Source organism: Rhinolophus ferrumequinum, chromosome 3 (assembly GCF_004115265.2).
Source record: "Rhinolophus ferrumequinum isolate MPI-CBG mRhiFer1 chromosome 3, mRhiFer1_v1.p, whole genome shotgun sequence".
NCBI lineage: Eukaryota > Metazoa > Chordata > Mammalia > Chiroptera > Rhinolophidae > Rhinolophus > Rhinolophus ferrumequinum.
The window spans coordinates 27783427-27797966 of record NC_046286.1 but is presented as its reverse complement, the minus strand read 5'-3'; positions in this window follow the sequence as shown (position 1 = coordinate 27797966).

The following is a 14540-nucleotide window of genomic DNA, read 5'->3' as shown; positions in this document are numbered from 1 at the left end:
ATTTGTTTATCCAATTATCTATTGATGGGCATTTCAGTTGTGTCCACATCTTGGCAATTGTGAATAGTGCTGCAGTAAACATAAGGGTGCATATATATATTTTTTGAATTAGTGTTTTGGATTTCTTTGGATAAACACCTAGGCATGGAATTCCTGAGTCATAAGGTAAGGCCTTTTTTAATTTTTTGAGGAACCTCCATACTGTTTTCCATAGTGGCTGCATCAATACGCAATCTTACCAACAGTGCACCAGGGTTCCCTTTCCTCCACATCCTCACCAACACTTGTTGTTTGTTGATTTATTGATGATAGCCATTCTGACAGGAGTGAGGTGATAACTCATTGTGGTTTTTATTTGCATTTCTCTTATTATTAGTGATGTTGAGCATTTTTTCATATGTCTGTTGGCCATCTGTATGTCCTCTTTGGGGAAAAGTCTGTTCAGGTCTTCTGCCCATTTTTTAATAGGATTTTTTTTTTTTTTAAGGTTGTTGAGTTATATGAGTTTGTTTTTTTGTTGTTGTTTTTTAAAATAAATTTTGGATATTAACCCCTTATCAGGTGTATCATTGGCAAATATCTTCTCCCACTCAATAGGATGTCTTTTTATTTTGTTGATGGTTTCCTTTGCTTTGAAAAAACTTTTTAGTTTGATACAGTTCCATTTGTTTATTCTTTCTTTTATTTCCCTTACCTGAGGAGATATGTCAGTAAAAATATTACTAAGGGTAATATTTGAGAGATTACTTACTATATTTTCTTCAATGAGTTTTTTGATTTAGGCTCTTACATTTAAGTCTTTAATCCATTTTGAGTTTATTCTTGTATATGACATAAGAATGTGGTCCAGTTTTATTTTTTGTATATCTCTGTCCAGTTTTTTCCCATCATTTATTAAATAGACAGTCTTTACCCCAGTGTAAATTCTTGCTTCCTTTGTCACAGATTAAATGGCTGTATAGGCATGGATTTATTTCTGGGCTCTCTATTCTGTTCCATTGATCTGTGTGTCTGTTTATATGCCTATATCATGCTGTTTTGATTACTATGGCCTGTAATATAATTTCATATCAGGTAGCATGATACCTCCAATTTTGTTCTTCTTTCTCGGGATTGCTGTGGCTATTCGAGGTCCTTTATGATTCCATATAAATTTTAGGATTATTCACTATAGTCCTGTGAAAAGTGCCATTGGTATTTTAATAGGGATTGCATTGAATCTAGAGATTACTTTGGGTACTATGGACATTTTAACTATATTAATTCTTCCTATCCAGTATAGTATATGTTTCCATTTATTTGTATCTTCTTTAATTTCTTTCTTCATTGTCTCATAATTTTCTTAGTACAGGTCTTTTACTTCCATGATTAAATTTAATCCTAGGAATTTTTTTTTTTTATTATTATTATTATTATTATTATTATTATTGCAATTGTAAATGGTATTGCTTTCTTAATTTCTCTCTTTGATAGTTATTGGTGTATAAAAATTCAGCCAATATCTGAAAATTAATTTTTTATTCTTCTACTTTACTAAATTTATTTATCAGTTCTAACAGTGTTTTGGTGGAATCTTTTAGGTTCTCTATATACAGTGTTATGTTATCTGCAAATAATGACAATTTTACTTCTTCCTTTCCCATTTGGATGCCTTTTATTTCATTTTGTTGTCTGATTGCTGTGTCTAGGGCTTCTAATACTATGTTGAATAAAAGTGGTGAGAGTGGAAATCCTTGCCTTGTTCCTAATTTTAAGGGGAATGCTTTTATCTTTGCCTCATTGAATATGGTATTAGTTATCAGTTTGTCATATATGATCCTTATTATGTTGAGATATGTTCCCTCTTTTCCCACTTTGCTGAGAGTTATTGTCATAAATGGGCGCTGGATTTTGGCAAATACTTTTCCTGCATCTATTGATATGTCCATATGATTTTTATTTTTCATTCTCTTTGTGTGGTGTATCACATTAATTGATTTACAGATATTGAAACAACGCTGCATGTCAGAAATGATTTCCACTTGATCATGGTGTATGATCATTTTAATGTATTGCTAAATTCTGTTTGCTAAGACTCTGTTGAGGATTTTTGCATCTATGTTCATCAGGATATCAGCCTATAGTTTTCTTTCTTGTAATGTCTTTGTCTGGTTTTGGAATCAGGGTAATGGTGGCCTCATAAAATTAGCTTGGGAGCCTTCCCTCCTCTTGAATTTCTTGGAATAGTTTGAGAAGAATAGGTATTAATTCCTTTTTGAATGTTTGGTAAAATTCACCAATGAAACCATCTGGTTCAGGATTTTTGTTTGTTGGGAGCATGTTGATTACTGATTGAATTTCGTTAGTAGTAATCAGTCTGTTCAGATTTTCTGTTTCTTCTTGATTATGCGTTGGAAGGTTGTATCCTTCTAGGAATTCATCCATTTCTTCCAAATTGTGAAATTTTTTGGTATATAGTTGCTTGTAGTATTTTCTTATAATTTTTTGTATTTGTGTGATATCAGTTGTCACTTCTCCTTCATTTCTTGGTTTCATTGATCTTTTGTATTTTTTTTAAGTCTCTATTTTGTTTATTTCTGCTCTGATTTTTATTATTTATTTCCTTGTACTCACTTTGGGCTTTGTTTGCTGTGATTTTTTCCTGTTCCCCTAGGCGTAAAGATAGACTGTTGATTTTAGGTTTTTCTTGTTTCTTTAGGTAGGACTGTATTGCTATGAGTTTCCTGCTCAGGACTGTTTTTGCTGTGTTCATAGATTTGGGATCATTGTGTTTTCATTTTCGTTTGTCTCAAGTTATCTTTTGATTTTTTCTTTGATCTCACTGGTGCTCATTATTTAGTAGCATTTTATTTAGCATCCACGTGTTTATGTGTTTTCATTTTTTTTCTTGTAATTGATTTCTACTTGCATACCATTCTAATAAAGAAGACATTTGATATGATTTCAGTCTTCTTAAATTTATTGAGACTTGTTTTGTGGCCTAATTTGTGGTGTATCTTGGAAAATGTTCCATATGCACTTGAAAAGAATATATATTCTACTCCTTTTGGGTGAAATGCTCTAAAAATATCAATTAAATCCATCTGGTCTAGTGTGTCACTTAAGGCCTCTGTTTCCATGTTGATTTTCTATCTGGAAGATCTGTCCTTTGTGTCAGTGGGGTGTTAAAGTCCCCTAATATGATTGTGTTACTATTGGTCTCTGTCTTTATATTGGTTAATATTTCCTTTATTTATTTAAGTGCTCCTATGTTGGGTACATAAATGTCTACCAGGGTTATGTCCTCTTGTTGGATTGATTTTTTTTTTTTAAGTGGTGAAAGAGAAATTTATTAGAAGAGATAGTACACTCCAAAGAATTAGGAGTGGGTTGAGCACAAAGAAACATGGCTCAAAGCATTAGTAGAAGAAAAAGTACTCTCCAAAGGGTTAGGAGTAGGCCCAAGCAAAAACAAGGCTCAGAAGGCTCAAAGGCTCAAAGGATGAAAGGATCAAGGGCTCAAGGCTCAAGGTGGAATTATTAGGAGAAAAAGAACACTCCAAAGGGTTTGGCGTGGGCCAAGCAAAATAAGCTGCTCAAAAGGCTTGGATTGATTTCTTTATTATGTAATGTCCTTCTTTGTTTCTTATTATAGTCTTTGTTTTAAAGTCTATTTTGTCCAATATGACAAATATTGCTACCCTAGCTTTTTTCTCATTTCCATTTGCATGAAATGTCTTTTCCCATTCCTTTAATTTCAGTCTCTGTGTGTCTGCCAATCTGAGGTGGGTCTCTTGTAGTCAGCATATGTATGAGTCTTGTTTTCTTATCCATTCAGCTACCCTATGTCTTTTGATTGGGGCATTTAATCCATTTACATTTAACGTGATTACTAATAGGTACATAGTCATTGCCATTTTATTATTCATATTTTTGATCTTCATTCGTTTGTTTGTTTTCTCCTTTCTTCTGGTTAAAGGAGTCTTTTAAACATTTTTTGTAATACTGGTTTGGTGATATTGAATTCCTTTATCTTTTTCTTGTCTGGGAAGCTCTTTATCTCTCCTTCAATTTTAAATAACAGCTCTGCTGGGTAGAGTAACTTTGGTTGTAGGCCCCTGTTTTTTATCCTTTGAGTATTTCCTGCCAATCTCTTCTGGCCTGCAAGTTTCTGTTGAGAAATTAGCTGACAATCTTATGGGAGCTCCCTTGTAAGTAACTAGTTGTCTGTCTCTTGCTGCTTGTAGGATTCTCCCTTTGTCTTAATTTTTTTCCATTTTAATTATGATGTGTCTTGGTGTGGGCCTTTTTGGGTTCATCTTGTTTGGGACTGTCTGTGCTTCCTGGGTTTGTATGTCTATTTCATTCTCCAGGTTAAGGAAGTTTTCAGTCATTATTTCTTCAGATAGGTTCTTGATCCCTTGCTCCCTCTCTTCTCTTTCTGGTAATCCTATGATATGAATGTTGTTACTCTTGATATTGTCCCCAAAATCTCGTAAACTGTCTTCATTTTTATTTTTAATTTCTTCATTTTGCTGTTCTGATTGGGTGTTCTTTGTTACCTGGTCTTCTAAATCTCTGATCCGATCCTATGCTTCATCTAATCTGTTGATTCCTCCTAGTGTAGTCTTGATTTCCAGTATTGTATTCTTTATTTGTGAGTGGTTCTTTTTTATGGTTTCTGTGTCGTTTATGCTTACTATCTCTTTGGTGAGATTCTCACTAAGTTCCTTAAGAATTCTTACCAGTGTTTTAAACTCTGTCTCTGGTAGGCCCGTTGCCTCCGTTTTGTTGAGTTTAATTTCTGGAGGTTCCTCCTGTTCTTTTATTTGGGACATGTTTCTTTGTTTCCTCATTCTGGCTGCCTCTCTGTGTTTGCTTCTATGCAATAGGTAGATCTTCTATGTCTCTCAGTCTTTGCTGGGCGGCCTTATGTAGTGTGTGTTCTATATGGTCCAGTGGCACAATCTCCCTGACCATCTGTGTGTGTGTCCCTTGTGTGTGTTGTGTGTATTCTCCTGTTATAGTTGGTTTAGATTGCTTTTAGCCTGTCAGTGGGTGGGACTGACTCCCTCCCATCCTGACTTACTGTGAGGGCCAGCTTCATCCACAGTATATGAACTGCTGTGTGGTAACTGACCCCTTTGAGTGGGGTTCGCCCCCGTAGCAAATTTGTTAAGTCCTCCCTTTGTGGGGCTAACCAGGTAGTGCTCTGGTGTAGAGTGAAGCCATTCTCTGGGTGTGTTATCTCTGGTGTCTCTTGAGAGGCGCTACTGTGCAGGACTATTTCATCCTTGCCTGTGAGTGGCCCGGGACTACCCAGTAGGAGCTGTGCAGCTATATGTGGTTGGTTGCTGCCTGTGCTGGAACTGACGGCATGTGGGGGTGGCCTCGCTATGAACTGGGGCCAGCTGCCACCAGTATTGGGCCTGAGGCAGCTTAGCAGAAGGTCCAGGACTGCCTGTGCCTGTTGCCATCTGCTGGATTCCCGTAAGGCTCAGCCATTGACGAACCTCCTTAGGTTCACTGGCCAGACTGGTTGACCCAGTGTTGAGAGTGTCCCAGCGATGCAGCCCTACGTGGGCAGGGCTGGGTTCCAGGGAGTTACGGTGTGTGGACGGTGGTTTTTCCAAAGTTAATGCAGTTTCTGTTCTTGCACTGATGCCAGGATTGCGACCACTTCAAAAAAAAAAAAAAAATGCCCTGAAAACACCATGGCAAGCCACCATGAGCTCGCAAATCCCTGAGAGCTGCCCAAGAGTGGCTGCAGCACGGATTTTGGGTCACTGCCCAGCACTTTGGATCACAAGCCTTATCCACTTCTGGAAAAGGCTTCCACAGCTCGTGGGGTAGGGCCAGGCCTCCAACCCCCCTCCTATGGGGCAACCATCAATTAACAATCTTTTTTCTTAAAATAGCTATGATTCTGTTCTCCTTTCTTCCATCCAGATATAAGAATGAGAGCTGTAAAAAAAAAAAAAAAATCAGTAAGCAAGTGTCCTAGTCTGTTAAGGTTGCTATAACAAAATGCCACAGACTGAGCAGTTTATAAAGAAAAGGAATTTATTCCTCAGAGATCTGGAGGTGGGTAGTCCAAGATTGTGGTGCCAGCAAGGTCAGGTGAGAGTCCTCTTATGGGCTGCAGGCTCTCTTGTATCCTGACATGGTAGAAGGGGTTAGAGAGCTCTGTGGAGACTTTATATCAGAGTATTAATCCTATTCATTTGGGTTCAACCCTCCCAAAGGAGGATCACCTCCCAAAGGCCCCCTCTTCACACCATCGCATTGGACATAAGGGTTTCAATATATGAATTTGGGGGGGTACACAAATATTCAGGTCATAGCATTCATTCAAACCCTGCCCACCTCCCAAATTTATGTCGTTCTTACATGAAAAATTCATTAATTCTATCCTAATAGTCCCAAAAGTCTGAGCTTGTTCCAGCACCAACTCAAAAGTCTAAGTTGAAAGTCTCATCTAAATATCATCAAAATCAGATATGGATGAGACAGTTTATCCTGAGACAAATTGCTCTCCAGCTGTGAACCTATGAAATCAAACATGTTATGTGCTTCCAAATACAATGGTGGGAAAGACATACGATAGAAATTCCCATTCCAAAAGGGAGAAATAGATAACAAAGAGTGTAACAGATTCTGAGCAAGCCCAAAACCTTAAGATCCCCTGGGCATACCCACTTCCATAGTTTTGCTGATCACAGCACATACAGCAGCTTTCAAAGGTTGGAGTTTCTTGTCTGCAGCTCTTATCTGCTGGAATCATAGACAGGTGGCTCCAGAAGTCTAGGGTTGCAGAACCACAGCTCTGGGCAACTCTGTCCTTCAAATTCTAGATGGAGGTACCCACAGTCCTGTGCTTTGCTGGGCAGGTACCCCTCTGCTCCAGCTTTGGGCAGTATTATCCTCATGACTGTGGGCTAAGCTCCTATAGCCTACTGAAACTCAGGTGACATCCTCCCTTTTGAAACTAAGGAGGCAGCCGTGATGATCTCCGAATCTTCTTTGGGGCTCTCTGCCCTTGTCTTAAAGATTATGTCATGTTCACGGTAGCTCTATGATCCTATCCTGTAAAATCTAAGAAGTCTGACAACCTTTCTTTATTCCTTTCTGTCTCCGTCCCTTCAGTACAAATTGACTGTTTTCCTGCTAGAATGGCTAATTAATTTCTTAGTTCATACCCACATTAATATTCTTATCAAAGGGTCCCTTGATCACACTTTTCGTGTTGTCTTCCAAAGATGCTTTCTTATTTTTTGCAATAGGGATGGGCTGTAAATTTTCCAAATTTTTAAGTTCTGCTTCCCTTTCAATTAACAATTACATCTTTAAGTCATTTCTCTCTTCTCTCTTTTTAACTATAAGTATTCAAGAGAAGCCAAGCCGTACCTTTAACACTGCCTAGAAAGAACTTCAGCTATGTGAGATAGTGGATGGTCCAGTAGAGAGGGATAGGACTGAAAGTATGTTTTTCTATTGAAAAAACTTGATATTAGTTTTCAGAAGGAAATAATTCAGGGCTTTTCTATCTCTGAAAATCCTCAATCATCTGATGAATTATTTATGGCTTTACTGTCTATTTGTTTCACATGACTCTGTAGTCCATTGAAACAGTTTTTTTTTAATCTTCATATATTTAAATATATTGAGTTAAATATAAATTATTTTGTCTCAGATCTCCTTGTAAGGGCTAGCAGCAGAGGCAAATGATTAATAGAAGTTATTTATCGATCTAGATAGTTATAGTGATGACTGCATAGATAGAAATAATACAAATATAGATGTGGATAAGTGATAAAAAAGAGAAAAATAAATTCTGGAATCTGTGACTACTGCTTTGTTCAGCCTGACCTCTGTCAGAGATTTTTTTTCTTTTTTGCCACATTTAAATATACAGAATAACTGAAAAGAAAACTTGCTTAGACCAAAGTAAAAGTAAATCATAAAATATTCACTTAGTTTTGCTTTCTGATTGTTCGCCTTGTTTGTTGGTTCACTGGTTATCTAAAAATCCTAGTAGATTGTCAGAGGATTTGACAACAATTTGCTACTGTGCAGAAAACTGAATTACTGGGTTTCAACATTCTGTGTTAACCCATATACAGACAAACATACTATTTTAGAATGTAAGTCTTTTCCCAGAATTTTCATTATTTAAAACTGAGCCGTTTCAACTTAAAAACATCCTTCTCCCTTCCTCCAGTCCCTCTGTCACTTGGATGAAAGACTTGAGAAGGAAGTAGTATAGGTGACTATGTGACATGCAGAAGCAGAGAGGGAGTGAGATCAACCTGTACTTGGGAAAAGTACCTAACCTTCTTTTTATGCTTGGAAAGCCTGGGGAAAAACTATCAAAATTATTTGCAAGAGCTGAACAGTGTGTAACAGGAATTTCTGTAAATTTTGGAATATAGAGGAATGTTTGTGAATTATTTCATGAATTTTATAAACTTTGGAATTTGGTGCAATAAATTTCTGCTAAGCAAGAGCTTGCCATAATGTTACTATTATTCTTATAGCTTTTATATGTTTTTCAGACTCTAAAATGTTGTATAAAATAGTTCTTTTTCTAAAATGTGTTCAACCTACTTTCTGACATTAGAAAGAGGAATCTGAATACCATGACCTGAAGAAAATTATGTAGGACAAAAAATATTATTATTGAACTCCATTATGGAGACAATTCTGCAAAATTACCAAAATGTGTTCTTTTCTAAAGCTTGATTCTGAATCTAAAGTCACAGGGATACTAGAAGATAAGTTGGTTACTGGTGTCAATATAGTAAAATCTCTCTATTTACCAAAACGTTTTGTACTTAGTGAACCATGATTAGCAAAAAACTGAGAAGCTGCAACATTTGACTTAAACATGTATTTTTATTGCTGACTTCTTCAAGTAACCATTGCAAATAGTAGGAAACTACATGTTTTATTTTTGTGGTTCAAGGCAAAGACAGTAACTGCCTTTCCCAAAATTACACTTCAACAATACATAAGTGCTTTGTTATTTCAGGAATCCTTCAACTATCAAATAGGTTATTAGAGAATTGCAAACTTTGAGAGTTTTTTTGAAGGTTTTCTTTAGTTTTGGATGCTGAAATAAAAAACATAAAGACTTTTAAATAATATGTCTTTATTTCATTGAAAAATCAGAAGAGAATCAAATTTCAAAGGGAAATTTTACTTTATTTCTAATGTAAGATTCTAATTATTTCAAAGAATCATTGACTCTTACCTGATGTTGAACAATATTATAGACTAAATTTCTATTTCAGTTGGCATTTTTCTAATTGTTTAAAATGAAAGCAAATTATATCTTATTTTTCACATCTTAAATTATGGTTTAATTTTTATAAATATTATTTTCATGGTAATGTTATGTGGGAATTTATATAATTCATACCTAATTAAATTTTAACACTTGAAATAGTACCAAATTTGTGGTCCTTAGAAAATATATTGCAAGACCTAAAATTTCTGAGCTTTACAGAATAAATTAGGAGACTTTCTTTATTTATTCTGTAACTGATTGACAGGTTTATCAGTGATTGACACTTTGCTTTTACAGCAAACCCAACCATATAGGTTAGTCAATAAGATAGGCTCTAATCTAAATTTTCTATCAAAACAATATAGTTTAACTGTAACTCAAGTTTAAATAAGGTTTACTCAGGATATTTCTTGTACTTATCTGTACATAATTAATAAAAGAATGTACATTGAAAGGTACAATGGTACCTCCGTTTTCGAATGTAATCTGTTCTGGAAGACGTTTGAGTTCTGAAATGTTCGACAACAGCTGTCAGCTAGGCCTCAGGATCTTGCACTCAGCGGAAGCCAGAAGACACATTCGACTTCCGCGGCATGTTCGAAAACCGAAGCATTTACCTCTGGGTTTACAGCGTGCGAAAACCGAAGTACTACTGTAATGACATCTTTTCTCCATTTCTTCTATTTAGTTGAAAGTAATATTACATATTCAGACATTGTAATACATTGCAGTTATTCTTTTACCAACACTAAGGAATGTACAATAAGATTCTTGTCTTAGTCCATTCAGACTACTATAACAGAATACCATAGACTGGGTGACTTAAGCAACAAACATTTATTTCTCATAGTTCTGGAGGCTGAGATGTCCAGGGTCACAGTGATAGTACATTCTGTGTCCAGTGAGCCCACTTCCTGGTTCATAAATGGCCATCTTCTGGCTCTGCCCTCACATGGTGGAAGGGTCCAGGGATAGATCTTTCAGGGCCCCTTTTATAAGGTCACTAATCCCATTCATGAGTGTTTCACCCTCGTGACCTAATCACCTCCCTAAGGCCCCACCTCCAAATGCCCCTACATTAGAGATTAGGTTTCACCATATGAACTGGGATGGGGGAGCACATTCTGTCTATAGCAGTGCTGCTGTATAACAGAATTTCTTTTCTAATTTTAATGTATTTTTTACTGGTTATAATGTATATTTAATGTATATTTTTACTGGTTGACACATGATGACCACGTAATGATCCCTAGTACATTAAAATGCTTGATAAAAGCATTTGAGTTAAAAGTATACAATATTAAGAAACCTTCAGTAAACCATCATCCCCAATATTTGAATTGCTCAGTAATGCCAAATCCATTGTAGGTAAAGGTGTAAAGGGATAGCAAACAAGATTTAGAAACTTTCAGTATAGGGAAGTGAGGAAGAACAGGATCTCTACGGTCAGTGGTCTAACATTTAGTCTAGTTATGCCATGTTCTAGGTTTGTGACTTGGGCAAGTTATCTAATATTCCAACACTTAACAGAGATTGGTGAGATTTAAAAGAACTCTCTTTCCCAAACAAGTTTAGATCACATTGAACAGTACATGCAAGGAGAGAAATGAAGATATATTTGTCGGCTTTGTGATTGGTATTAAAAGTTAGAGATGTGGATTTAAACCTTGAACTAGTGGGCTTTCAAATACTTTGCCCCAGAAAAAAACATTAAACTCAGCTGAATACAGTTGGGCAACTTCAGGGAGAGTTCCTCAATTTATAGAAGATAGACCTCCTTTGGAGTGGCTAGCTGATCATAAAAGAGAAGAAGAGAGGAGCTGAGCTGAGCCTGCATAAAGCCTTTTTTCCAAATAAGAACTGATATTCAAACAAAGGCCAAAAATCGTCTCTTTGGTTGAAGACAATCTATAGGTAAATATAATGCCAGAGAAATACATGGTCTTCATAGAATACCAAGAATAGAAACAGTAAACAATAAATAGCAAACAGAAATAGTGATAGAATCTTTATAATACAATTATTATGGAAGCAAATGAGAAAACATAATAATACTCTATAGATATTAGTTATTACTTAAAAAATTGCTGTTAATATGGAAAACATCTTTTATCATCGAGACCTTTTAACAAGACTGAATTGATTTTGTTGTGCTATTCTGATGGTTGTAAATGAAATGGGATAAAAAATTTTCAGTGTTAAAATAGAAACATAGGATCTTGTTTCTAAAATATTAAATGATTTATCTTTCATATAATAATGTGTGCCTTCCTTGGTGAGTAGAAATTGAGAGACTAAAATGTACAGAAATAAGGTGAATTTCTTGCGTTGGGGGCAAGAGCTTGAAAGGTGAGAGGGAGGGAGGAATGCTATGGAGAAGAGAGAGTGGTACCACTCAGTGAGTTTACATTTTTTTAAAAAAAGGCGTAGGTAATAAAACAAGCAAACCATTTGAAACTATCAAGACAAATGGAGATTTTTGTAACAAGTAGGGCATTTTAAACCAATAGACTCCAGTCAGAGAACTGCTTGCGATATCATGATGCTAGGAAACAAGTCAAGTAAACATAAGTAGAAATAGTGATGAAGTGCCTGTGGTAAAAGGAACTTTGACTTTTTTTTACAAAACTTCAAATATATGCAGAAGAAGTAAGAGCCATATGATGAACTCACTAAAACCATCTGCCAGCTTCAACAAATATAAAAAGACAGCCTGTCTTATTTCACCTAACTATATATTAAGTGTATACGCCACACTCCATCTTCTAGATGTTTCGGAAGTGTATCTCTGACATCAGAACACTTTATTTGTTAACCTTTCTATACATATCTTTTAAGCTAAGGAATCTTCAAAAGGGCATGACAATAGCTGCATTATCACACTTAAATTTAAATAATTTCTTAATATCATATATCTAGCTAGTTTCACACTTCTCTATTTAATGATCTTTAAAAATACAGTTTGTTGTAATCAAACACATCAAATGTTAAACCTAATAAGATCCATGTATTGTGATTGTTCAATATGCCTTTCAAATATCATTTGATATATAGTATCTTCTGACTGTTTTTATTTTCATGCTGAATTTTGTTCAAGAAATTAGGTTCTTTGTACTATAAAGTTTCCATCTCTTACTTTTTTATGAAAAAATAAGTTTCTCGTCTCTTCCTTTTTTATGAAAAATTAGGCATTTTCCCAAGGACCCAAATTCCTTTTGGTGTGAAATAGGAAGTATTTAGAGATCATAAATGGAATCGATAGTCACTCTTTGCTACTGCGTTGTCATCTCTTTCCTAGTCTTGTCAGTACTCAATGTTAGGAAAGATATCTTGCTGTTGCTATGAAAAACAAACAAACAAACAAACAAACACCTCATGAGCTAATACTGACACTTGCAATCCAAATGGAGAACTATATGATTTTCAGTTTGTCTCCTTCCAAACATGCCAAAACCTTTGTTCTGAAGACGCTATCCTAATACACATTTGATTTATCCCCAAATCAACACACATCTATCTCAGAATAACTGTCCATCACTATCACCAAAACAGAATTATTGAAAACATTTTAATGTTTTTGGTGTTTTTTTCTGTCCTTAAGATTTAACTAAGGATGTATGCTGGGATTATGTGTTTCAAAGTCATTAAAATAGTTATTTTGTGTTTTTATGCCATCGATTAGATACACAGATAGGATCATTTATTTTAATTCAGTTCTCAATTTTAAGAATTACTTTTAAAAGTTATATATTACAACTAATATTTTTATGTGGTTTTAAATTCAAATCTGTATCTAAAAATATATTTGAAGAAATCTAGTGTTTATTGTTGTCATCTCCAATTTATTTCCTCCCTCCTCCTATAAGTAACCATATTTTATGGTTTACTCATTTATTCAACACACATAAACCCATATATTCATATTCTTCCATTATTAAAAAATAGCATACCATGTATACTTTTCTCCACATTGCTTTTTTTTTCTTTTTTTTTAATTTAATGTATCACAGTGATCACTCTGCTGCAGGTTATGTCCTCTGGAAAGCATACTCTGAGATAGAGATTAGCATGCAAATGGTTCAGAGAGTGCCATTGGGACTACCACCTATTGAAAGGGAAAGGAAAGGAAGAATTGGGCAGGGGAGGAGCTAGAATTAGATGCAGTCTCAGTTCTGGCTTCTGCCAACCCTATGTCGAGTTTGGAGCTGGACTGACCACTCAGAGTTGTCAAAAATTAGGATGAGGAGACCAGACTGTTATAGTCCCTTGTCGACCTGTCATTGGATACAAATACCCCAGGAAAGAAGAGAAAACTTGGATGAGGATACTCTTTTAGACTGAAGTAATTTCCAAAGAACTCTTAGATGTAAAGTTTATCTGCCCAAGTGTGGGAGAAGCAAGGAAATCTTTAACTCCTCAAGGGAGATCTGGATGGATACCACAGCAACTCATAGTAGTATATGGAGATATTCCTACTTCCTTTTCATAGTTCATGGAGGTACAGCATTTTACTTGAGTATGACCCTATAAACAACATTTACATTGTTTCCAATTAAAAGTAATTTTAATGCATTAATTTCCAACATAACAAATGATCTCCTGTCTACCACCTCCCTTCCCAAGATTTATCTGAAGCAGCTACAATAGGAAACAAATAAATCATAGATACACATATAAATTCTGTTACATTAGTCATATACCCAAGAGAAATGAAAACATATGTCCACAGAAAAATACATCAATATTCCTAGTAGAACCCCCGAAAAATGGAAACAACCCAAATATCCATCAGCTGATACGTCAACAAACAAAATACTCTATGTAGATACAGTGGAATATTGTTCAGCAACAAAAAGGAGGAAGTGCCAATACAACATGGAGGAGTCTTCACAATATTATGTTAAATGAAAGAAGCTAGTTACAAAAGACCACATGTTATGTTTCTGTTTTCATGAAATCTTCATTATAGACATATCTATATAGAGAGAAAGTAGATTAGTGGTTGTCTAGTATTGGTGAAAGAATGGAGAGTGACTGTTAATGGATAGGTGTTTCTTTTCTGGGTGATACATCTATTCTAAAGAGGTTTTGTAATGGTGGAACAACTCTGAGTATACTAAAACCATGGAGTTGTACTCATTAAATGGGTTGATTTTATGATGTATAAGTTATACACAATAAAGTCGTTGTAATTTTAAAAAATCCATGGGTGACCTCTCAGCATATAGGTAGCTATATTGAAATGATGTGTGTGAATATTTGGTAGTGAGGT